Source organism: Lepus europaeus, chromosome 13 (genome assembly GCF_033115175.1).
Source record: "Lepus europaeus isolate LE1 chromosome 13, mLepTim1.pri, whole genome shotgun sequence".
Taxonomy (NCBI): domain Eukaryota; kingdom Metazoa; phylum Chordata; class Mammalia; order Lagomorpha; family Leporidae; genus Lepus; species Lepus europaeus.
The window spans coordinates 21,062,287-21,087,031 of record NC_084839.1 but is presented as its reverse complement, the minus strand read 5'-3'; the positions used below and the strand labels follow the sequence as shown (position 1 = coordinate 21,087,031).

General features: G+C 44.7%; 1 protein-coding gene across 2 annotated transcripts in view; it reads left to right on the top strand.

The window, feature by feature from the left end:
• The window catches only part of ATAD2B (ATPase family AAA domain containing 2B), a 207,040-nt gene that overhangs the window by 916 nt on the left and 181,379 nt on the right, over positions 1-24,745 (top strand). The window lies entirely within an intron of this gene.

Sequence of the window (24,745 nt, the reverse complement as noted above, 5' to 3'; positions counted from 1 at the left end):
GCGGTGTCAAACCCTTCTCGAAAGTGTGTCAGCTCCCGCCGCTGCCTCACTCCGGCTTACTCTCAGTTTGGGGGTGGTTCAAGTTGGTGAGGAAGTGAGCAGAGCTCCAGTTGGCAGTCAGGCAGGGATGCTGAAAAAAAGTTTGTAGCTGCTCCGACACCAACTTTACAAACGAAATCAGCGCTGTCGCCTCTCCAGGCGGGCGAGATCCAACACGATCCCGTAGCCGGAGAACCAGCCCGCTCTGCAGCCAAGGGTCTGGCGGCGGCCCCGGCTCTCAGGTCAGGGAAAACATGTGGAATACTTTGGGGGAGTCGGCGCCGTCATCCCCAGATTATGTGGGCAGATTATGTGGAAGCAGTTAAGGAAAGGAGAATTAACGCCTCCGTCCTTGTTTAGTTGCAAAAGTGACACTGGAGGATGGGGTGGGCATTTAGTTTTTTTTTCTTTTAATATTAAAAATGATTAAAAGGTCTTGGAATGTTATTGCCTATAGTATGAAACTAAGCTATCAGACGTTTTTCACTTTCAAGGAATTGACAACATTGTATTATTATGAGATTGATTTTGAATTCTGAGACGTGCATTGCTTCGGTCTAGTTAACTTACCGAGGGTAATTAGGCTGGCAAACGCTATTCTTTAAATTCACAGCATTTGTTACCCTTATGGGGGGAAAAGCAATATTTTATGTTCCACAGGAGTCTACAAGACTGTGGTTGGCTTGTGCTTTTTCTCTTTGTGTCTCATACTGTTTTGACAGAATGAATCTGGGTGAATACAACAGAAGTATTTTACTCTACTGTGAAATATATTTATTGTATCTTTGAAAGTAGTTTTGGCTTTAGTTTGCAAAGAATTTGGTAAACATTTCAAAAGCTCTCCTATAGACTGTTTTGGGGGCTTACAGTTCTCCTAGGTTGGATATGAAAGCGTAATCTGAAAGTTGTACAAACTATTGAGTAAGTATTCTGAAGACTGGCTTTCTGTAGAAATTATGCCAAACATGTACAAGCTTCTTGACTTAGAGATGCTTTAATATGTTTTAGAATGAGTTGAAGAACGGCCTGACCTCTACACTTAAGTACAGATAAAATATTTAGAGTGTAAGCACATAATTGTATCGTGCTATGAATGCCTAGTCTATTAGAGCAGTGTCTAACTCATCTGAAGCAATTAGCTCATCTGTCACTGATCAGTTTGTGGTTCCATTTTTGAATTCATGGCTATCATGCTGTCCTTACCCCCTGAGGAATACGGTGGGGTAATTTGTCAAGCAGCTGTTATGGAGATGTTAAAAGGCAAGGAATCAATAATCTAATACAGAAATGAACATTTGGTTGCTTTTAAATTACTAGAAAAATGAACAGTATTAGAGCTCCTTCTAGAAGGGTATTAATGAAACTTTGTTTTAAGGACCTTTTAAAACATGTTTTAAAAGTCCGTAAATTCAAGGCTACTAAGGGTTTATTTTGAAATATTTGTTTTTTAGCTTTAAAAATATGTCTCTAATAGACAATGGAATGATTTAATTGGTTTCTCTGAGAGTTTTGGGGGCTTACTAATCTTAACGTTGTGAGTGGACCGTTAAAAGAAGATAAAATTCTGAGTTTTTTAAGTTTATGAACTACATGTTTATGAAGCAGGCTTGCTGTATATTTCTGAAGTGGATTAATTTGCATTTGGTTTTATATGATAGGAATTTAACATTTCTGCTTCGCCCTTTCTGGTGTACTTAAAGACACCCCTCAGTGCCTGTAATAATGCAGACATTTGCTGGTGTGTGCATCTTATTTGACAGAAAACAGGGCTGCCCATGCTTTTACTTTAGAAGACCCATAGTTTTGTGGGTCGCTGTTTTGGTTTTTGTGCTGCGATCTTCACTTCACACATGATGCGGAGGTTTCCTCCTTCTCTGCTGTTTTTGCTATTTAAGTCCCTGTCTAGAGACATTTCATTTGCTGTGAAAAGTTATTGCACACATTGCTATTCCTGTAGTTTTGCCTTTTTCCTGAGTAGTGTATGTGTAAGACGAGGGATAAACCCTGGGTCCATCCTATTCCTTTTTTTTTTTTTTTTAATGAAGATTTATTTATTTATTTGAAAGGCAGAATTACAGAGAGAGAGATCTTCCGTCTGCTGGTTCAGTCCCCAAATGGCCATAAAGGCTGGAGCTGGGCTGGTCTCCCATGTGGGTGTAGGGACTAAGCACTTGGGCCATCCTCCACTGCTTTCCCAGGCCATTAGTAGGGAGCAGGATGAAAGTGGAGCAGCTGAGACTTGAACTGGCGACCATATGGGATGCTGGTGTTGCAGGCCATGGCTTTACCATTGTGTCACAACACTGCTTCCCCCCCCCCCCCATTCTATTTCTTGTGCTTATGCCCACCCCTGTGTTAAGACTTTTTATTTTTTTTTTTACATGTCAAAAGGCTTTAATGTTTACAACTTGATGAATTTGGGGATAAGTATACACCTGTGAAGCATAACTATCAAGGCCATCCCCATCCCCGTTATTCCCAATATTTCCCTGCCCATATTATTATAAGAACACTTAATATAAGATCCACCTTATTAGGACATTTTAAGTATGCAAAACAGTATTCTTGGCTGTAGGCAGTGTGTGTAGTAGGAATGCAGAATTTATTTATCTGACATAAGAGAAACCTTGTTGCCTTTGCTCATCACCTCCTTTCCTCCTCCCCTCAGCCCCAGGAACTCACCTCTCTATTCTCTCCTAGTTTGACTAGTTTTGATTCCATGTGTAAGTAAGATCATGTGATATCTGTGTGTGTAGCTTATTTCATTTAGCATAATCTCCTCTAGGTCCATCCAATTTGGTGCAAATGACAGGATTTTCTTCTTTCTGAAGACTGAATAATATACAAGTATATGCATGTGTGTATATATCTATGTGTATGCAGGGAGATACACTACATTTTCTTCAGCTTTTCATCTATCCACAGATATTTAGATTGCCCCATATCTTGGCTATTGCAAACAATGCTACATGATCATGGGAGTGCAGATGTCTCTTTGAAATCCTCATTTTGAATCCTTTGCATAAATACCCGGAAGTGGAATATAAGATAGTTCTATTTTTAGTTTTTTGAGGAACCTTCCTGCTGTTTTCCTTAGTGGCTCCACTGTTTTGCACTCTCACTCATGTGTGCCAGGGTTTGCGCTAGCTACCCTGACAGGTGGGAGGTGATAGTGCATTGTGGTTTATGATTTACATTTCCCTGATAATTAGTGTTGTTGAACACCTTTTTATTTATCTGTTGATCTTCTGCATATCTTTGGAGAAATTCCTATTCTGAAGAAGCTTTGCCCATTTTTGATCAGGTTGCTTTTTTTTTTTTTTTTAATTCTATTGAGTTGTAAGAGTGCCCTATTTATTTTGGAAATCAACTCCTTATCAGATATATGGTTTACTAATATTTTCTCCCAATCAGTAATTTGCCTTTGTGTCCACTTTTTTTGAAAAAAGATTTATTTGTTTGAAAGGCAGAGTGACAGAGACAGAGGGAGAGATAGAGAGATCATTCTATCTGCTGGTTCACTCCCCAAACTCCTGTAACAGCCAGGGCTGGGCCACCCTGACCCTGGAATTCAATGTAGGTCTCCCATGTGGGTGGCAGTGACTCAAGTGCTTGAGCCCTTATTTGCTGCCTCCCAGCAGAAAGCTAGATTGGAAGTGTAGGAACAGGAGCTTAAAGTAGGCACTGTGATATGGGATAGAAACATCCCAAGAGATGGCTTACACTGTTGTGCCACAATTCCTGCCTCATGTGCCCTTTTTAAATGTCAGTTTGGCTTGTAAGTTCTATGCAGTTAGATGTAATTACTGCTGTGTACTGTATGCGTGCTTATAACTTGACCTATTTTAGGGTCACTTAATCTGGGTGTCAGTTATTAGCTTTTTTTTTTTTTTTTGGACAGGCAGAGTGGACACTGAGAGAGAGAGACAGAGAGAAAGGTCTTCCTTTGCTGTTGGTTCACCCTCCAATGGCCACTGCGGCTGGCGCGCTGCGGCCGGCGCACCGTGCTGATCCGATGGCAGGAGCCAGGTGCTTATCCTGGTCTCCCATGGGGTGCAGGACCCAGGTACTTGGGCCATCCTCCACTGCACTCCCTGGCCACAGCAGAGAGCTGGCCTGGAAGAGGGGCAACCAGGACAGAATCCGGTGCCCCGACCGGGACTAGAACCCAGTGTGCTGGTGCTGCAAGGCGGAGGATTAGCCTATTGAGCCGCGGCGCCGGCCAGTTATTAGCTTTTTAAAAACTTTTATTTTGAGGCCGGTGCTGTGGCGCAGTGGGTTAACGCCCTGGCCTGCAGTGCCAGCATTCTCATATATGGGCGCCGGTTCGCATCCCTGCTGCTCCACTTCCTGTCTAGCTCTCTGCTGTAGCCTAGGAAAGCAGTAGAAGATGGCCTAAGTCCTTGGGCCCCTGCACCCATGTGGGAGAACCAAAGGAAGCTCCTGGCTCCTGGCTTCAGATCGGTGCAGCTCCAGCCGTTGTGGCCAATTGGGAAGTGAACCATCGGATGGAAGACCTCTCTTTCTCTCTCTCTCTGCCTCTCCTCTCTCTGTGTAACTCTGACTTTCAAGTATAATAAATAAATCTTTTTAAAAAAACTTTTTTTTTTTTTAAATTTTAGAGAGGCATATATGCACACCTCTTATCCTCTGGTTCACTCCCCAGATGCCCACAGTGGGTGAGTCAGTTCCAAAGTTGGGAGCTGGTTATGCAATGCAGATGTTCTGCATTGATGGCAGGAACCCAGTTGTTGAACTATCACCAGTGTCTCCCAGAGTCTGCCCTGGCAGGAAGCTGGAGTCAGGAGCTAGAGCTGGGAGCTGAACCAGGTTGCTCTCATGTGGGATGTGGGTGCCATAACCTAGAGGCTAAATGCCTGCTCCCCAGTTATTAGTTTTTATTTGCTTCATGTCAGTGTCATTCCCAGCTTACAAATACTGTATTCACAGAACTAGATTGAACAGCAGTCTTTGAACATATTTCAACTCCTTTTGTACCTATTTTTGTCAGACTGTTTGCTGATACTTCTGGCTTTGTCACTAGTTTTTATTTGGGAGGAGTTTGAGATGGTCTCTGACTCTAAGTTCATATCTCAGAATCACAATATTTTGACTAAGTTTATAGGTAAAGTATTACAGTACTTTTAAAAATTCTCGCATTTTTCTTTAATATGTTGTTTTATCACCCTGTACTTTTCCTCTCCATTTGCCAACATGACAAAGCAGAGGGTTAAACTTGCAAAAGAAGTCTGAGAGAGAAGTGTGGCAATGTGCATAACTCAGATGGGTATGGAGGCATCCACTAGTTCATTCCCCAAATGGCCACAATAGCCAGGGCTTGGCCAGGCCAAAGCCAAGAGCCAGGGGCTCCTTCTGGGTTTCCTATGTGGGTGGCTGGGGCCCCAAGCACTTGGACCATCATTTGCTGCTTTCCCAGGTTCATTAGCAAGAGCTGGATTGGAAGTGAAGCAGCCAGGACTTGAACCTGCACTCCAATGTGGGATGCTGGTATTACAAGCAGCAGTTTAATCTGCTGTGCCACAATGCTGGCCCCTAAAAGCACAGCCTTTTTTTTTTTTTTTTTTTTTTTCCTCATTTTTCTTGGATTTATTTTATTTATTTGAAAGAATGAGAAAGAGAGATTTTCATCTGCTGGTTTTCTCCCCAGATGACTGCAATGGCTTGGGCTTTCCATGCCAAAGCCAGATCTGGGCTCCATCCAGGTCTCCCACATGGGTGGTAGGGGCCCTTCCTAGGTGCACTGGCAGGGAGCTGCATTGGAGGTGGAATGGCTGGGACTTGAACAGCACTCAGTTGTGGGGCGCCAGTGTTACAGGAGGTGCTTTAGCTTACTGTGCCACAACACCAGCCCCAAGTATAACTTGAAATTTTAATTACTTCCCTGTTTCTTCAGTCCATATATACACACTTTCTGATGTTTAGGTCATGAATGAAACTTATAATACCTGTAGAAGTGAATATTTGTTAATTTCTTAAGTGATTTTCCCTGGAAAATGGTCTTTCAGTGGCTGGCGTTGTGGCATAGTGGATAAAGCTTCCACCTTTGATGCTGGCATCCTGTATGGGTGCTGGTTCAAGTCCCAGCTGCTCTACTTCCAAATTAGCTCCCTGCTCATATGCCTGGGAGAGCAGTGGAAGACATGTGGGAGATCTGGAAGACTTTCCTGGTTCCTAGCTTTGGCCTGGCCCAGCTCTGGCTGTTGTGGCCATCTGGGGAGTAAACCAGCAGATGGAAGGCCTCTGTCTCTGTTTCTAGATACCCTGCTGTGCTATAGAATACCAGAATATATCCCTTCTGTCTAACTGTAACTTTGTATCTATTGATTAACCACTCCTTTGTCCAACCTCTGGTAACTCCTATTCTCCAGTATACTTTTTTTTTTGGACAGGCAGAGTGGACAGTGAGAGAGAGACAGAGAGAAAGGTCTTCCTTTTGCCGTTGGTTCACCCTCCAGTGGCCGCCGCGATAGCGCGCTGCGGCCGGTGCACCGCGCTGTTCCGATGGCAGGAGCCAGGTGCTTATCCTGGTCTCCCCTGGGGTGCAGAGCCCAAACACTTGGGCCATCCTCCACTGCACTCCCTGGCCACAGCAGAGAGCTGGCCTGGAATAGGGGCAACCGGGACAGGATCGGTGCCCCGACCAGGACTAGAACCCGGTGTGCCGGCGCCGCAAGGCGGAGGATTAGCCTGTTGAGCCACGGCGCCGGCCTCCAGTATACTTTTTTGAGTTCAGTAGTTTGATTTCACACTTGAGATCACTTTACCTTCTGTGTTTGTCTTAGTCTACTTAATGTCTTGTAGACTTATCTATTGTGTCTTTTAAACTTTTCTTAAAAATTTATTCTCGTTTTTTTTTTTTTTTTTTTTTTAAGATTTATTTTATTTATTTGAAAGACAGTTACAGAGAGAGGTAGACAGAGAGAGAGGTCTTCCATCCGCTGGTTCACTCTCCAGATGGCTGCAATGGCCGGAGCTGCACTGATCTGAAGCCAGGAGCCAGGAGCTTCTTCCGGGTCTCCCACACGGGTGCAGGGGCCCAAGGACTTGGGGCATCTTCTACTGCTATCCCAGGCCATAGCAGAGAGCTGGATCGGAAGAGGAGCAGCCGGGACTAGAACCAGTGCCCATGTGGTATGCTGACGCTTCAGGCCAGGGCTTTAACCTGCTGTGCCACAGTGCCGGCCCTATTCTCATCTTTTTTTTTTTTTTTTTTTTAAATTTGATAGGCAGAGTTAGACAGTGAGAGAGAGAGAGAGAGAGAGAGAGAGAGAGAGAGAGAAAGGTGTTCCTTCTGTCGATTCACCCCCCAAATGGTCGCTAAGGCTGGCACAGCAGAGCCAGGTGCTTCCTTTCCTCCTGGTCTCCCATGCGGGTGCAGGGCCCAAGCACTTGGGCCATCCTCCACTGCACTCCCGGGCCACAGCTGGACTGGAAGAGGAGCAACTGGGACTAGAACCTGGCACCCATATGGGATGCCTGCACCACAGGTGGAGGATTAACCAAGTGAGCCACGGCGTTGGCCCATTTATTCTCATCTTTTTAAGATAGACAAATAGTATTCCACATTTTCTTCATCTGGTTATCTATTGATGGATACTTACGTTAGTTTTATCTTTTGGCTATTGTGGATAATGATATAATAAACATGAGATTGCAGGTGTTTATTCAACATACTGATTTCATTTTTGGGGTGGATTGGGGGCACATACCCAGTGGTGAGGTTTCTGGGTCATATGGTAGTTTTGTTTTTAATTTTTTAAGGGACCTTTGTACTGTTTTTCCATAATGATTATACTAATTTACATTTCCACCAACAGTATATATGGTTTTTGTATTAGTTTTTTTTGTTTACTATAGTGAATTACTTGAGGAAGCTGATAAATGAAAAGGCATATTTAGCTCATAGTTTCGGGAATTCAAAGGCTAAATAGTATAGCACAGACTTTGTGCCGAGAAGCTTGTGGCAGATGGTGGAGTTTATATAGAGGAAGGGATCACATGGTGAACCAGGAAGCAGAGAGAGAGAAATTGGGCCTAAAATCAGGCTTTTACAACAACCCTCTCTTGAGAAATAACTTCTGAGGGCATGCCCCCAGTGGCCTAAGGACCTTCTGCTAGACCCCACTTCCATAAGCTTCTACCGCCTCCTGATAGCACTACTCTGAGGACCCTTTGGGAGACTTTCAAGATCCAAACTGTAACAAGTTCCCTTTCTCTATATCCTTCCTAGCACCTATTTTCTTAATCCTTTTTTTTTTTTTTAAAGAATTATTTATTTGAAAGGCAAAGTTAGAAGGATAGACAGAGGGAGAGAGAGAGATCGATCTTCTATCTGCTGGTTCATTCCCTTAACGGCTTCAGTGGTTGGGGCTGGGCAGGGCTGAAACCAGGAGCCAGGAGCTTCATCTGGGTCTCCCACATGGGTTGCAGGGGACCAAGAACTTGGACCATCTTAAGCTGCTTTCCTAGACACATTAGCAGGGAGCTGGATTAGAAGTGGAGCAGCCAGGACTTGAACTAGTGGCCATATGGGATGCTAGCAATGCAGGCAGCAGTTTAACATGCTGTACCACAGTGCAAATTGCCTCTTTTGTCTTTTTCAAAATGTGCACTTTTATCTATTAAATTAATTAATTGATTATATTGAGATATGGAGAGAGAGTGAAAGAAAGAAAACAAATTCCTATCTTCTGGTTTACTTCCCAAATGCCTGTGATGATTGAGTCTGGTCCAGGCAGAAGTTAGGAGCCAGGAATTTATTTTTTTATTTTTATTTTATTTATTTATTTATTTTTATTTAATTTTTTTATTTGACAGGCAGAGTGGACAGTGAGAGAGAGAGAGAGACAGAGAGAAAGGTCTTCCTTTTGCCGTTGGTTCACCCTCCAATGGCCGCTGCGGCCGAGGAGCCAGGAATTTAATCTAGGATGCCCATGTCAGTGACAGGGGCCCACTTAGTTGAGCTATTGCTTGTTGCCTCCCACAGTGTGCATTAGCAGAAAGCTGGAATCAGGAACAGAGTTGGGACTTGAACCTAGGCACTCTAGTATGGGATGTGGTATTCTTAGGCATTATGCCAAATGTCTACCTCCTTTTGGCTTTTATTTTTTTTAAAGATTTATTTATTGGGGCTTGTGCCATGGCTCACTTGGTAAATCCTCCGCCTGTGGTGCCAGCATCCCATATGGGCACTGGGTTCTAGTCCCGGTTGCTCCTCTTCCAGTCCCGGCTGTGGCCGGGGAGGGCAGTGGAGGATGGCCCAGGAGCTTGGGCCTCTGCACCCACATGGGAGACCAGGAGGAAGCACCTGGCTCCTGGCTTCGGATCAGCACAGCACGTTGGCTGTGGTGGCCATTTGAGAGGTGAACCAATGGAAGGAAGACCTTTCTCTCTGTCTGTCTCTCTCTAACTGTCTATAACTCTACCTGTCAAATAAATTTTAAAAAAATTTATTTATTTGTGAGGCAGAGATATATATAGAGAGATCAATCTTCTATCTGCTGGTTCACTCCTTAGGTTTACACAACAGCCAGTGATGGGCCAATCCAAAGCCAGGAGCCAGGAGCTTCTTCCAGGTCTCCCAAGTGGGTTCAGGAGCCCAAGGACTTGGGCCATCTTCCACTGTTTTCCCAGGTGCATTAGCAGGGAGCTGGATCAGAAGTGGAGCAGCTGGTATTCGAACCAGCGCTCCTATGGGATGCTGGCTCTTCAGGTGGCAGCTTTACCCAAGAAGCCATGGTGCTGGCCTTCATTTTTTTTTTTTTAATTAAAAGCTTCATTTGAAATACAGAGAGACAGGGATAGACAGAGATCTTCTATCTCCTGGTTCCCTGTCCAAATATCCATAGCAGATGAGGTTGGGCCAAGCCAAAGCCAGGAGTGTGTGGAACTCCATCCTGGTCTTCCCTATGGGTGACAGAGATGCAACTATTTAAATCATCGCACTGCCTCTCAGTGCAATGCAATAGCAGGAAGCTGGAGTTGGAAGCAGGCCCAGGAGCTGACCCTAGGCACTCCAGTATGGGATGTGAGAGTCTTAAACATTATGCCAAATGCCTACCCCTCTTTTTTCTTTTCTTTTCTTTTTTTTAAATTTTAAAAATTTATTTGAAAGGAAGAGAGAGACACATCATCCATCTCCTGGTTACCTGCTCAAAGGCCTCAACAGTTGGGCCAATCCAAAGCTGGGAGTGTGGGACTCAATCCTGGTTTCCCATGTGGGTGATAAGAGACTCAGTTGCTTGAACCTTCACCAGTGCTTCTCCACGGGCAATAGCTGGAAGTTGGAATTGGATGCAGAGCTGGGATCTGACTAGGCACTCCAAAATGGGATGCAAGTGTCTTAAGCAGAATCCTAACTGATGTACCAAACACTCCCCCCCCCCCCTTTTTTTTTTTGACAGAGTTAGACAGTGAGAAAGACAGAGAGAAAGGTCTTCCTTCCATTGGTTCACCCCCCAACTGGCCGCCATGGCTGCCACACTGCGCCAATCTGAAGCCAGGAGCCAGGTGCTTCCTCCTGGTCTCCCATGTGGGTGCAGAGGCCCAAGCACTTGGGCCATCCTTCACTGCCTTCCCGGTCCACAGCAGAGAGCTGGACTGGAAGAGGAGCAAGTGGGACAGAACCGGCGCAACTACCGGGACTAGAACCCGGGTTGCCAGCACCACAGGCGGAGGATTAGCCTAGTGAGCCACGGCGCTGGCCTTCCCCTCTTTTTTTTTTTTTTTTTTTTAAAGATTTATTTATTTGAAAGGCAGAGGTACACAGAGAGAGAAGGAGAGGCAGAGAGAGAGAGGTCTGTCATCCTCTGGGTCACTTCCCAACTGGCCACAATGGCCGGAGCTGAGCTGATCCGAAGCCAGGAGGCTCCTCTGGGTCTCCCAGGCAGGCGCAGGGGCCCAAGGACCTGTGCCATCTTGTACTGCTTTCCCAGGCCATAGCAGAGAGCTGGACTGGAAGTGGAGCATCCAGGATTAGAACTGGCGCCACATGGGATTCCAGCACTGCAGGCGGTGGCTTTACCCGTTGCACCACAGTGCCGGTCCCCTCTCCCCCTTTGGTCTTTTTGATAGCTAGCTAGCTAACTGATGTGACATATGATATTCTTTGTAGTTCTGAGCTGCATTTTTCTGATAGCTAGTGATAATGAGCATTTTTTTTTTTTTTCATGTACCTGGATGTCTTCTTGTGAGAAGTAGCTGTTCAGGTCTTTTGCCCATTTTTTTAAATTGAATTGTTTGTTTTTTACAGCAGCAAATAGACTTTTTTTTTTTTTTGACAGGCAGAGTGGACAGTGAGAGAGAGACAGAGAGAAAGGTCTTCCTTTTTGCCGTTGGTTCATCCTCCAATGGCCGCCACGGTAGGCGCGCTGCAGCCGGCGTACCGTGCTGATCCGATGGCAGGAGCCAGGTGCTTCTCCTGGTCTCCCATGGGGTGCAGGGCCCAAGCACTTGGGCCATCCTCCACTGCACTCCCTGGCCACAGCAGAGAGCTGGCCTGGAAGAGGGGCAACCGGGACAGAATCGGTGCCCCAAATGGGTTTAGAACCCGGTGTGCCGGCGCCGCAAGGCGGAGGATTAGCCTATTGAGCTGCGGCGCCGGCCAGCAAATAGACTTTTAAAGCATTCTTTGATAGACCTTTACTGTTTGTCTCTTAAATACCAAATTACAGATAAACCCATAATCTCTGAAAGTCAGGTGGTAGGATTACAACTTGCTGTAAGAACTAAGGAGCTCAAGCAGTGTCTGTACCTGAATGGAGAGTTAATCTGTCTATTCCAGGATTCACTTCAGGAAAGTACTGTATTATGTTGAATTGTGTTTGGCATTTCCTTTAGCACATACACATTGAGGTTTCATTTGTATTCATTTTAAAAAAGATTTATTTATTTATTTGAAAGTCAGAATTACACAGAGAGAGGGGAGTTAGAGATAGAGAGAGAGGTCTTCCTTCCACTGGTTCACTCCCCAGATGGCCACAATGGCTGGAGCTTTGCTGATCTGAAGCCAGGAGCCAGGAGCTTCTTCCGGGTCTCCCACGCGGGTGCAGGGGCCCAAGCATTTGGGCCATCTTGTACTGCTTTCCCAGGCCATAGCAGAGAGCTGGATCGCAAGAGAAGCAGCTGGGATTAGAACCAGTGCCCATGTGGGATGCCGGCACTGCATAGTGGAGGATTAACCTGCTACGCCACAGCTCCGGCCCCTGTGTTCATTGTTAATGTCATTTGTGTACATAGTCAATTTCTTGTTTTTATGATATTTAATTTTTTGGTCTTAGGATAAGAATGTTTTTTACTCCTCTCCACTGGGAAGGATTTTGTGAAAAATGGTTACTGAGTAAAAAGCATTGAAGTTTTTAGATTTCAAAGCTATATGGAGGGGCTGGCGCTGTGGTGTAGTGGGTAAAGCTGCCTTCCTGCAGTGCCTGCATCCCTTGTAGGCGCTGGTTCAAGACCTGTCTGCTCCAGTTTTGATTCAACTCTTTTTGTATGGCCTGGGAAAGCAGTAGAAGATGGCCCAAGTCTTTGGGCTTCTGTACCCATGTGGGAGACCTGGAAAAAGCTCGTGGCTCCTGGCTTCAGATTGATGCAGCTCCAGCTGTTGTGGCCAATTAAGGAGTGAACCAGCAGTTGGAAGACCTCTCTCTCTATCTCTGCCTCTCCTTCTCTGTCACTGTGACTTTCAAGTAAAATAAATCTTAAAAAAAAAAAAAAAAAAAAAAAAAAACTATATGGAAGTACAAAGTTGGGGGGAAACCATATATAATATATTAACTTTATTTAAGTATAAGCTAGATCTTTTTTGAGAGAGAAGCATTGTTTATGGCTTGCATCTTTTATCAAATGTTAGAAAAGACCTGTACATTAAAGTTAATGGCCTATAATTTGTATTCACTTTTAAATACTTTTAATATAGGGGGCTGATGTAGCATAATGGGTAAAGCCTCCAGCTGCTCTGCTTCTGATCCAGCTCTCTGATAATGGCCTGGGAAAAGCAACGGAAGACTGTCCAAGTATTGGACCCCTGCCACCCATGTGGGAGACCCAGATGAAGCTCCTGGCTCTTGGCTTTGGTCTGGTCTAATGCTGGCTGTTATAGCCATCTCGGGGAATGAATCTCTGTCCCTCTCTCTTTCTCTGTACTCTGACTTTGAAATAAATATTTTTTAAAAGATAAGTACTTTGAATATAGATCTTAAACTTCTGATGCTTTTGAATTATATTTTGGATTAGATTGGATAATTTTTTTCATTGTCAGATTGTTATTGCAGTTTTATCTGAAGGTAAGATACATACCTTTAGCTAATACCTTTCTCCCTAGACTCTTTAAAATTTTTTTCAAAGAGTTTTATTTATCTACTTATTTGAAAGACAGAGTCACACACACACACACACAGAGAGAGAGAGAGAGAGAGAGTGAGTGAGAAAGATTTTCCATGTTCTGGTTCACTACCCAGATGGCCTTAACAGCCAGGTCTGGGCAGGGTGAAGCCAGAAACTTCATCTTGTTCTCCGTCACAGGTGACAGGGACCCAAGGACTTGGCCATCTTCTGTTGCCTTCCCAGGCACCTTAGCAGGAAGCTGGATGAGAAACAGACTAGCCAGGACTTCAGCTGGCACTCTAATAAGGGATGCTGGTGTTGCAAGCAGCAGCTTAACCTGCTGTGCCACAATGTCAGCCCCAGAATTTCTTTAAAAAAGTTAAATTTTTAAAATTTATTTGGAAAGCAGAGAGATGGAGAGACACACAGACACAATGTGAACCCCTTACTGGTTCACTCCCCAAATGCCTACAACAGCTAAAGCAGGGTCAGGATGAAGCCAGGCACTTGGGATTCAGTCTGGGTTTCCCACTTGGGTGTCAGGGTCCCAAGTACTTTGGCTATTACTTGCTGCCTCCCAAAGTGTTTATTAACAGGAAGCTCAAATTGGAAGCAGAGCTGGGACTGAAATCCAGGAACTTTGATTTGGAATGTGGGCTTCCCAAGTAGTGCTTTGACCATTTCTTCATGAATACCTGCCCTACCTGCCCTTGCAGATACTATCTCCTATTTTCCGCTAGCTGCTGTATTCCCAGGACCTAACTCAGCATTTGACAGAAAGAAGATGCTCAGTATCTTTTCTTTTTTTTTTTTAAAGATTTATTTATTTATTTGACTTAGTTACACAGAGAGAGGAGAGGGAGAAGGAGAGGGAGAGGGAGAGAGAGAGAGAGAGGTCTTCTATCTGATGGTTCACTCCCCAATTGGTCACAATGGAAGATCTCTCTCTCTCCCTGTCTCTCCTCTCTAACTCTGACTTTCAGATAAATAAATAAATCTTAAAATTTGAGTTCCATCACTTTCCAGGTTGTAGGGTTGCTATAAAAATTAAATGAGATAGTAGCATTATATAATGTCTGGCTTCTATGTGATGTTAAATAACTTTCGTTTATTTATTCAATGTGGGATGTTGGCACTGCAGATGGCAGCTTAACCCACTGTGCCACAGTGCTGGCCCGGAACCCACATTTAACATCTGAGGAAATAGAGTTGAGGAAGAGGTTAAATGGTCTGTAGACGGGGTGCTGTGGCACAGCAGGTTAGTGCCCTGGCTTGAAGTGCCGGCATCCCATATGGGCACCGGTTCTAGTCCTGGCTGCTTCTCTTCCAATCCAGCAATCTGCTATGGCCTGGGAAAGCAGTAGAAGATGGCCTAAATGCTTGGGCCCCTGCACCCGCGTGGGAGACCTGGAAGAAGCTCCTGGCTCCTGGCTCCTGGCTTCGGATCGGCGCAGCTCTGGCTGTTGCGGCCAAATGGGGAGTGAACCAGCAGACGGAAGACCTCTCTCTCTCTCTCTCTGCCTCTCCTCTCTCTGTGTAACTCTGACTTTCAAATAAATAAATAAATCTTCAAAAAAAAAAAAAAGTGGTCTGTAGATAGCTAAATAGATACTAAGTAGTAGGGGTAATCTTTTAAATCTTGTTCTTGAGTGGGAGTTTTGTCATAGCTTAGGATTTCTGAATTTTGTATGGGAGGGCAGGATTGAGTCCCAGCTCTTCCACTTCCAACCCAGCTTCCTGCTAATACATTCTAGGAGGCAGAGTATGATTCTCAAGTGCTTGGGCTTCTTTCGTCCATGTGGGAGACTCAGTTTCGTTCTGAGCTCCTGGCTTCAGCTTGGCTCAGCCCTGGCTGTTGGGAGCAGTGAGGATTGAACCAGCAGATGGAACATCTCCTTCCCTTCACTCTCCTTTTTCTTTCCCCCTCCCCCTGTGCTGTTGTACCTTTAGAGTAGATGAACATAATAAATGAGTAAATATTAATTCTAGTTCTGTCTTTCTAACTTGTATGACTTGTTGCCTCATCTGTGTTTCTTTATGTTCCATATTATTACTCTTTTATGTTGTTTAATCAGTAGTTTTTATTAGCATTTGAAAATGCATAGAAGCAGCTGTTATATAGTCAAGAAGTATTGTTAAGTATACATATGTGTACTGACAATTTTTGTCTATCTGGAATTGTGGTATCTAGGATTATATTGGAACTAAAAGTAAGAACAGTAGTCTGGAGGGATGTCAAATATAGGACAGTGATTTTTAGTAGTTTCTTTTAGTGGGGTAGAGGGAGAGGAGCAGGAATATTGTACAGACATCATTTTTGCCATATTCTTTCTTATATATATATATGTATATATATATATTATTTAAGAAGAGGGTTTCTGGCTGGCGCCGCGGCTCAACAGGCTAATCCTCTGCCTAGCGGCGCCGGCACACCAGGTTCTAGTCCTGGTCGGGGCGCCGGATTCTATCCCGGTTGCCCCTCTTCCAGGCCAGCTCTCTGCTATGGCCTGGGAAGGCAGTGGAGGATGGCCCAAGTGCTTGGGCCCTGCACCGCATGGGAGACCAGGATAAGCACCTGGCTCCTGCCTTCGGATCAGCGCAGTGCGGCGGCCATTGGAGGATGAACCAAAGGCAAAAGGAAGACCTTTCTCTCTGTCTCTCTCTCTCTCACTGTCCACTCTGCCTGTCAAAAAAAAAAAAAAAAAAAAAAAAAAAAGAGAGAGAGAGAGAGAGAGAGAGAGGGTTTCTTTCTTTCTTTCTTTCTTTTTTTTTTTTTTTTAAGATTTCGTTATTTATTTGAAAGTCAAGAGTTACACAGAGAAGGAGAGGCAGAGAGAGATCTTCCATCAACTGTTTCACTCCCCAATTGGCTGCAGTGGCTGGAGCTGCACTGATCCAAAGCCAGGAGCCAGGAGCCTCTTCTGGGTCTCCCATGCAGGTGCAGGGGCCCAAGGACTTGGGCCATCTTCTACTGCTTTCTCGGGTCATGGCAGAGAGCTGGATCAGAAGTGGAGTAGCCGGGACTTGAACTGGTGCCTACATGGGATGCTGGCACTACAGGCGGTGACTTTACCCACTATGCCACAGCACCAGCCCCTTTTTCTTAAATATATATATATATATGTATATATATATATATATTTAGAGATTTGTTTATTTTTATTTGCAAGTCAGAGTTGGAGAGAGAGAGAGAGAGAGAGGTCTTCCATCCGTTGGTTCACTCCCCAATTGGCCACAACGGCCGGAGATGCGCCAGTCTGAAGCCAGGAGCCAGGAGCTTCCTCAAGGTCTCCCACATGGGTTCAGGGGCCCAAGGACTTGGGCCATCTTCTACTGCTTTCCCAGGCCAAAGCAGAGAGCTGGATTGGAAGTGGAGCAGCCGGGTCTCGAACAGGTACCCATATGGGATGCCGGTGCTTCAGGCCAGGGCATTAACCCACTGTGCCACAGCACTGGCCCCCTTTCTTATATATTTTAAAGATAGCCTTGGAAAAGAAAAACCCTGTAAGGAAATGAAATGTCTGGGATCCTGAGATCTCCAGTAGACATGTAATCATGCTGCCATCATTTCTTCTGCTTCTCTGTAACTCTGCCTTTCAAATAAATAAATACATTTTAAAAACAAAACAAAACCCCAGTGCAGAGTTACACCTTCTTAATCAATAGTACATGTATATAAAATTTAAATGTGTGTATAAAAACAGTAAGAGAAGCTCCTTTAAAACATTTAAACATAGAAACTGATAATACAAATTCATGATCTGATGGGGGTTATATTAAAAAATTCTAAAGAGATTTATTTATTTCCTTGATAGGCAGAATGGCAGAGAGATTGATTGATTGATTGATTGAGAGATTAAGATTGGGATTTTTCCATTTCCCAATGGCTTTGACAGTCAGATCTGGACCAGGTTACAACCAGGAGCCAGAAACTCCAGCTGGGCCTCTCACATAGGAGGCAGGGCCCAATTACTTGAGTAATCTTCTGCTGCCTTCCTAGGCACATTAACAGAGAGCTGAATACTAAGTGGAGCAGGCCAGAATGCCAGTCTGGGATGCTGGCATTGCAAGTGGCAGCTTAACCCTCTGCACCACACCCCCCAGTTATACTAAAAATTTTAAAGTATTTTATAATAATTTTCAATTAAAATTTTAATTAATTTTTAAAAAGATTTATTCAGTTATTTGAAAGGCAGAGTTGCGGAGAGGCAGAGGCAGAAAGAGAGAGAGGTCTTCTGTCTGCTAGTTCACTCCCAAAATGGCCACAAGAGCCGGAGCTGGGCCAACCTGAAGCCAGGAGCCTGGAGCTTCTTCCAGGTCTCCCACACAGCTGTAGGGGCCCAAGGGCTTGGACCATCTCCTGCTTTCCCAGTCCATAGCAAAGAGTTGAATTGGAAGTGGAGCAGCCAGGACTCAAACCAGCACCCATATGGATGCTGGCACTGCAGATGACAGCTTTACTGGCTACACCACAGTGCTGACCCTAATTTTAGATTTTTAATCTCCAGGTTTGGCCGGCGCCGTGGCTCAACAGGCTAATCCTCCGCCTTGCGGCGCCGGCACACCGGGTTCTAGTCCCGGTCGGGGCACCGATCCTGTCCCGGTTGCCCCTCTTCCAGGCCAGCTCTCTGCTGTGGCCAGGGAGTGCAGTGGAGGATGGCCCAAGTGTTTGGGCTCTGCACCCCATGGGAGACCAGGATAAGCACCTGGCTCCTGCCATCGGAACAGCGCGGTGCGCCGGCCGCAGCGCGCTACCGCGGCGGCCATTGGAGGGTGAACCAACGGCAAGGGAAGACCTTTCTCTCTGTCTCTCTCTCTCTCTCACTGTCCACTCTGCCTGTCAAAAATAAAAAAAAAAATTAAAAAAAAAAAGAAAAAAAAAGAAAAAAAAATAATCTCCAGGTTTATCAGATGGAAGAATTGGGGAGACATGATTTTTGCCCAAGGCCATATATTCATTTAGAAGTAGTAGTTCAACTGAAAATGGAAATGTATTTCTTTAATTCTTTAATTGATTACTATGTGCCCGACATTGAAGATGAAAAACTATATCCTCAGCTCTTCAGCAAAACATTTTCATTTAAAAATTATGAAATAATGGTAGGTGTTTGGCCTAGTGGTTAAAACACTGGTTGTGATGCCCATATCCAGAGTGATTGGGTTTGAGTTCCTACTCTGCTTCTGATTTCCACTATCTGCTAATATGCACCCTGGGAGGCCGCACGTGGTTGCTCAAGTAATTGGGAACTTGCCACCCTATTTGGGATACATGGATTGAGTTCCTGGTTTTTAACTCTGGCCCCAATTTGTTCCTGGCCATTGAGTTTGTTTGGGTAGTGAACCAATAGATAGGAAAGCTCTCTTCCTCCTTCCTCCTCTCAAATAAAAACAAGTAAAAATTAAGGGGCTGGCGCTGTGGCGCAGTGGGTTAAAGCCCTGGCCTGAAATGCTGGAATCTCATATGGGCGCTGGTTTTAGTCCTGGCTGCTCTCTTCTGATCCAGCTCTCTGCTATGGCCTGGGATAGCAGTAAAAGATGGCCCAAGTCCTTGGTCCCCTGTACCCGCGTGGGAGACCCGGAAGAAGCTCCTGGCTCTTGGCTTCGGATCGGCGCAGCTCCGGCCATTGCAGCCATCTGGGGAGTGAACCAGCACATGGAAGACCTCTCTCTCTCTGTCTCTACCTCTCTCTGTAACTCTGTCCTTCAAATAAATAAATCTTAAAAAAAAATTAAAAATTTAAAAAACATGAAAATCATGAAATAAGTATTTCCAGCAATATGGAAAAACAGAATAAAAAAATCCTGTATCTGCTTCTCTAACTCCTCTAGTTCATTCTTCTTGGAGATAACCATTGTTAATTACGATATTCATCCTTTCAAACCATTGCACATGTATGTATGAATTGTTTATAGGTGTGTGGGAATATTATTTTTATTTTTCATTTTATTTGAAAGGCAGACAGAGAGAGAAACAGACAGACAGACAGACAAATACACAAAGAAATATCTTCCATCACTGGTTCATTCCCCAAATGCCTGCAACAGCCAGGGCTGGGCCAACTGATGTCAGTCTGGTTCTCCCATGTGCGTGGCAGTGACTCAAGTACATGAGCCATCACCTGCTGCCTCCCAGGGTGCACATTTGCAGGAAGCTGGAATCAGAAGTGGAGCTGGGACTCAATTCAGGTACTCTGGTTTGTTAAGTGGGTATACCAAGCAGCATCTTAACTGCTGTACCAACGCCCCCCCCCCCCCCCCCCCGTTTATATTTTTGACAGATACATAACATAATCATTTCATGTATATTCTTTTTTTTTTTTTTTAAGATTTTATTTATTTATTTGACAAGTAGAGTTACAGTGTGAGAGAGAAACAGAGAAAGGTCTTCCTTCCCTTGGTTCACTCCCTGAATGGCCACAATGGCTAGAGCTGTGTCGATCTGAAGCCAGGAGCCAGGAGCTTCTTCCTGGCCTCCCATGTGGGTGCAGGGGCCCAAGCACTCGGGCCATCCTCCACTGCCCTCCCGGGCCACAGCAGAGAGCTGGACTGGAAGTAGAGCACCTGGACTTGAACCCATATGGGATGCGGGCGCCGCAGGTGGAGGATTAACCTACTGTGCCGCGGCACTGCCCCCCGATAGTTGATTTTTTATTTTTTATTTGACAGGCAGAGTGGACAGTGAGAGAGAGACAGAGAGAAAGGTCTTCCTTTTGCCGTTGGTTCACCCTCCAATGGCCGTTGCGGCCGGCACGCTGTGGCCGGCGCATCGCGCTGATCCGAAGCCAGGAGCCAGGTGCTTCTCCTGGTCTCCCATGGGGTGCAGGGCCCAAGCACTTGGGCCATCCTCCGCTGCCCTCCCAGGCCACAGCAGAGAGCTGGCCTGGAAGAGGGGCAACCGGGACAGAATCCAGCGCCTGACCGGGACTAGAACCCCGGTGTGCCGGCGCTGCAAGGCGGAGGATTAGCCTATTGAGCCGCAGCACCGGCCTGACTTTTGACTTTGTATCACATGCATTCCTTCCTGTGGTTTTGCTGGATGACTTTGTGATTTTTTTTTGGTATCATGGTACCATTACTTAGTTAACCTTTCCTTATTGGTACACAGGTTATATCTATGTTTTTAAACATAAATGGCTTAGCAGATAATGACTTTTCTCTTTTAGGTGAAGTGGAAATAGTGGATCAAAGGACTGTATATATTTTATTCTAAAAATCATTTACTTATTTAAGAAGCAAAGGGTGGAGAGTGGGGATGTTCTTTTTTTTCTAGTTCACTCCCCATATGCTTAGAATGACTAGAGCTTGGCTTGTGCCAAAGCTGGAGCCAGGAATGCAGTCCAGGTCTCCCAGGTTTGTGATGGGAATCCAATTACTTGAGCCATCACCTGCCTTCCAGGATTTGCATTACCAGGAAACTGGAGTCAGGAGCCAGAGCCTGGTGATCTGCTGTTATCTTAACCGCTGCTAGGCTGTATGCCTGCCCCTTATGTGAATCTTTATAGATTTTGCCTTACAAAAGGGTAAATAAGTTTGTCCCATGCTCCTCAATATAATCAGCATTGTTAAGTTTTTTTTTTTAACTTTTATTTAATGAATATAAATTTCCATTGTACAGTTTATGGATTACAATGGCTCCCCCCTCCCATAACTTCCCTCCCACCCGCAACCCTCCCCTCTCCCGCTCCCTCTCCCCTTCCATTTGCATCAAGATTCATTTTCAATTCTCTTTATATACAGAAGATCAATTTAGTATAAAGATTTCAACAGTTTGCACCCACATAGCAACACAAAGTGAAACATACTGTTTGAGTACTAGTTATAGCATTAAATCAAAATGTACAGCACATTAAGGACAGAGATCCCACATGAGGAGCAAGTGCACAGTGGCTCCTGTTGTTGACCCAACAAATTGACACTCATTGTTAAGTTTTTATAATCACAGGCTGATTTAAGTTAAGGAGTTAGGTTTTAGCTTACGTTAGAGTAGAGGCTGCCTTATCACTAAGTATCTTTACTGTCCAACAGGAAAATGTTTGCTTAATAAATTTTGTATGTGGGATGAATGAGTCACTGAAGATAATAAATGTATGAGGTTATATTAATCCTACAAAGCCAAACAGATATCTTTGAGACTGTGTCCATTTTCAGGATGTAGGTAGAATATTTGTTGCTTATAATACCTCACCTGATTCTTCTATCTATTTTATCTGAAAGAAAAATACATTTTAAATTACTGTAGACTATTTTTATCTTTCCACAACTCCTCAGCCAACTGCTCTTTTCTATGTATTTTTTTCTTTCATGTATGCTTTCATGATAATTGTTTAGAAATACTAAACTAGTAAGCCATTGCTCTTGGGTTATTTGTGCAAAATTTAGACACTTGGTGTGCCTGCAGTTTCCCAACTTTGTAGAATAGGGTTGGCCCTAAGTAAATAAACAGCAGTGTGAGTGTTGTTTTCTGCAGTCATGGTTACCAAAGTCTGTGCATTCTTTTCACAACCGAAAGAAAAAAAAAAAAAAAAAAGTACTGCACTTTTAAGCTTTCTCATGAAAATAGCAGTACTTAATTTTTTTTAAAAAAGACAAAAAGTCTGTCTTTTTTTAAGGAAATTGGAAAAGGTTGATTGCACCCATACACTTTCTGATCTAACTTGTGGGAAACTTTTCCTATTTCTTGTCTCTTTGAATATCTTTCTCTGTTTAGTTATTTTGCTGTTCAAAAATTTTATTCTTTTCTATGTTTTCTCTCGTTGTCAAGAAACCAAGTCTGTTTTTAAAGAAGAAAATTCTTTTCTGAGTTTTCTGATTCTGTAACCTCTTTTAAAGGTTGTTTTACTTCTTTATTAATTCTTATGCTTCTTTTATTTTATTTATTTGAAGAGTTACAGCCTTAGGGAGAGACAGAGAGAAAGGTCTTCCATCTGCTGATTTACTCCCCAATGGCTGCAGTGGCTGAAGCTGGGTTGATCCAAAGCCAGGAGCCAGGAGCTTCTTCCAGGTCTCCCACATGGGTGCAAAGGCACAAGCACTTGGGCCGTCTTCCACTGTTTCCCAGGCCATAAGCAGAGACCTGGATTGGAAGAGGAGCAACTAGGACTGAATCTGGCGCTCCTGTGGGATGCCAATGCCGCAGGCGGAGGCTTAGCCTTCTACACCACAGCGCCAGCCTCAATTCTGAAGCTTCTTGGCAAGAGTACCTTTTCAGTCATTACCTGTGCTTTCTCACCTCTTACTCTGTTCTTCACCTATTGATTTTCTTTTCTTTCTTTCTTTCTTTCTTTCTTTCTTTCTTTCTTTCTTTCTTTCTTTCTTTCCTTCCTTCCTTCCTTCCTTCCTTCCTTCCTTCCTTCCTTCCTTCCTTCTCTCTCTCTCTCTCTTTCTCTTTCTTTCTTTCTTTCTTTCTTTCTTTCTTTCTTTCTTTCTTTCTTTCTTTCTTTTTTTGACAGAGTTAGACAGTGAGAGAGAGAGACAGAGAGAAAGGTCTTCCTTCTGTTGGTTCACCCCCCAAATGGCTACTGCAGCTGACGTGCTGCGCTGATCCGAAGTCAGGAGCCAGGTGCTTCCTCCTGGTCTCCCATGCGGGTGCAGGGCCCAAGCACTTGGGCCATCTTCCACTGCCTTCCCAGGCCACAGCAGAGAGCTGGACTGGAAGAGGAGCAACCGGGACAGAACCGGCGCCTGACCGGGACTAGAACCTGGGGTGCCGGCGCCACAGGTGGAGGATTAGCCTAGTGAGCTGTGGCGCTGGCCCACCTATTGATTTTCTTTTTTTTTCTGACAGACAGAGTGGACAGTGAGAGAGAGAGAGACAGAGAGAAAGGTCTTCCTTTTCTGTTGGTTCACTCTCCAGTGGCCGCTGCAGCTGGCCCACTGCAGCTGGTGCACCGCGCTGATCTGAAGCCAGGAGCCAGGTGCTTCTCCTGGTCTCCCATGGGGTGCAGGGCCCAAGCACTTGGGCTATCCTCCACTGCCTTCCTGGGCCATAGCAGAGAGCTGGCCTGGAAGAGGAGCAACCGGGACAGAATCTGGCGCCCCGACTAGGACTAGAACCCCGCGGTGCTGGCGCCGCAGGAGGAGGATTAGCCTATTGAGCCGTGGTGCCGGCCCCCACATATTGATTTTCAACTAGCATTTCTGACTTATCGTGGCCAATGCTGTGGCGTAGCAGATAAAAGCTGCCACCTGCAGCGAAGTCATCCCATATAGGTACGGGTTCCAGTCCAGGCTACTCCATTTCCAATCTAGCTCCCTGCTTATGTGTCTGGGAAAGTAGTGGAAGATGGCCTCTGTACCCGTGTGGGAGACCCGGAAGAAGCTCCTGGCCTCTGAAGCCCAGACCATTGTGGCCATTTCTGAAGTGATAGATAGCTTTCAAATAAATTTTTTACAACATACAAAATAGAAATTCACACATCAGAGTGTCTACAACTAAGGTTAACAAATGTTAGTTGTATAACTAACCACCTGCTGGCACTGCAGGCAGCGGCTTTACCTGCTACGCCACAGCACCAGTCCCAACATTATAATTATTGTACTTCTGGAAGATATTTCATCCTTTTTTAAAAAAAAAAAAAAGATTTACTTATTTATTTGAAAGTCAGAGTTACACAGAGAGAGGAGAGGCAGAAAGAGAGAGAGAGGTCTTCCATCTGATGGTTTACTCCCCACATGGCCGCAACGGCTGGAGCTGCGCCAATCCGAAGCCAGGAGCCAGGAGCTTCTTCCGGTTCTCCCATGTGGGTGCAGGGGCTCAAGGACTTGGGCCATCTTTTACTGCTATCCCAGGCCGTAGCAGAGAACTGGATCTGAAGAGGAGCAGCCGGGACTAGAACTGGCACCCATATGGGGTGCCGGCGTTTAAGGCCAGGGTGTTAACCTGCTGCGCCACAGTCAACTCATCCTTGACCATTTTTGACTATTTTATGTGTTCCATGATTATGTTGTTAAAAAAATGCCTTTGCGTTTCTGTAGAAAACTGGACATTATCTTTAAAGTCCTTGTCAGTTATGAGCTCTTCCTTCATCTCCGCTGGCAGTCACTACTTCTTGCTTCCTGTTTTTATTTTGGCTTTCAGAGAGTTGTTGTGTCCCATTATAACACTGTATGTTATATGCCTCATCATTATGACTGTCATCTTAATATACTGTGCATTGTGTTCAAGTAGTTCTTATTCATCTTTCTTACCACTGCCCTCTGTGTTAGGTACGTAGTAAATTTTTGTAAATGAGATTATTGCCTAAGTCTGAGATACTTTTTCTACTTATGTATTGCAGTTATTCTGACACAGGTTGCTAAATAGCCATGTGCAGATTGCATAATCTCGCTTAAGTGCCTTTGTCATGAAACTAGTTAATGCCTT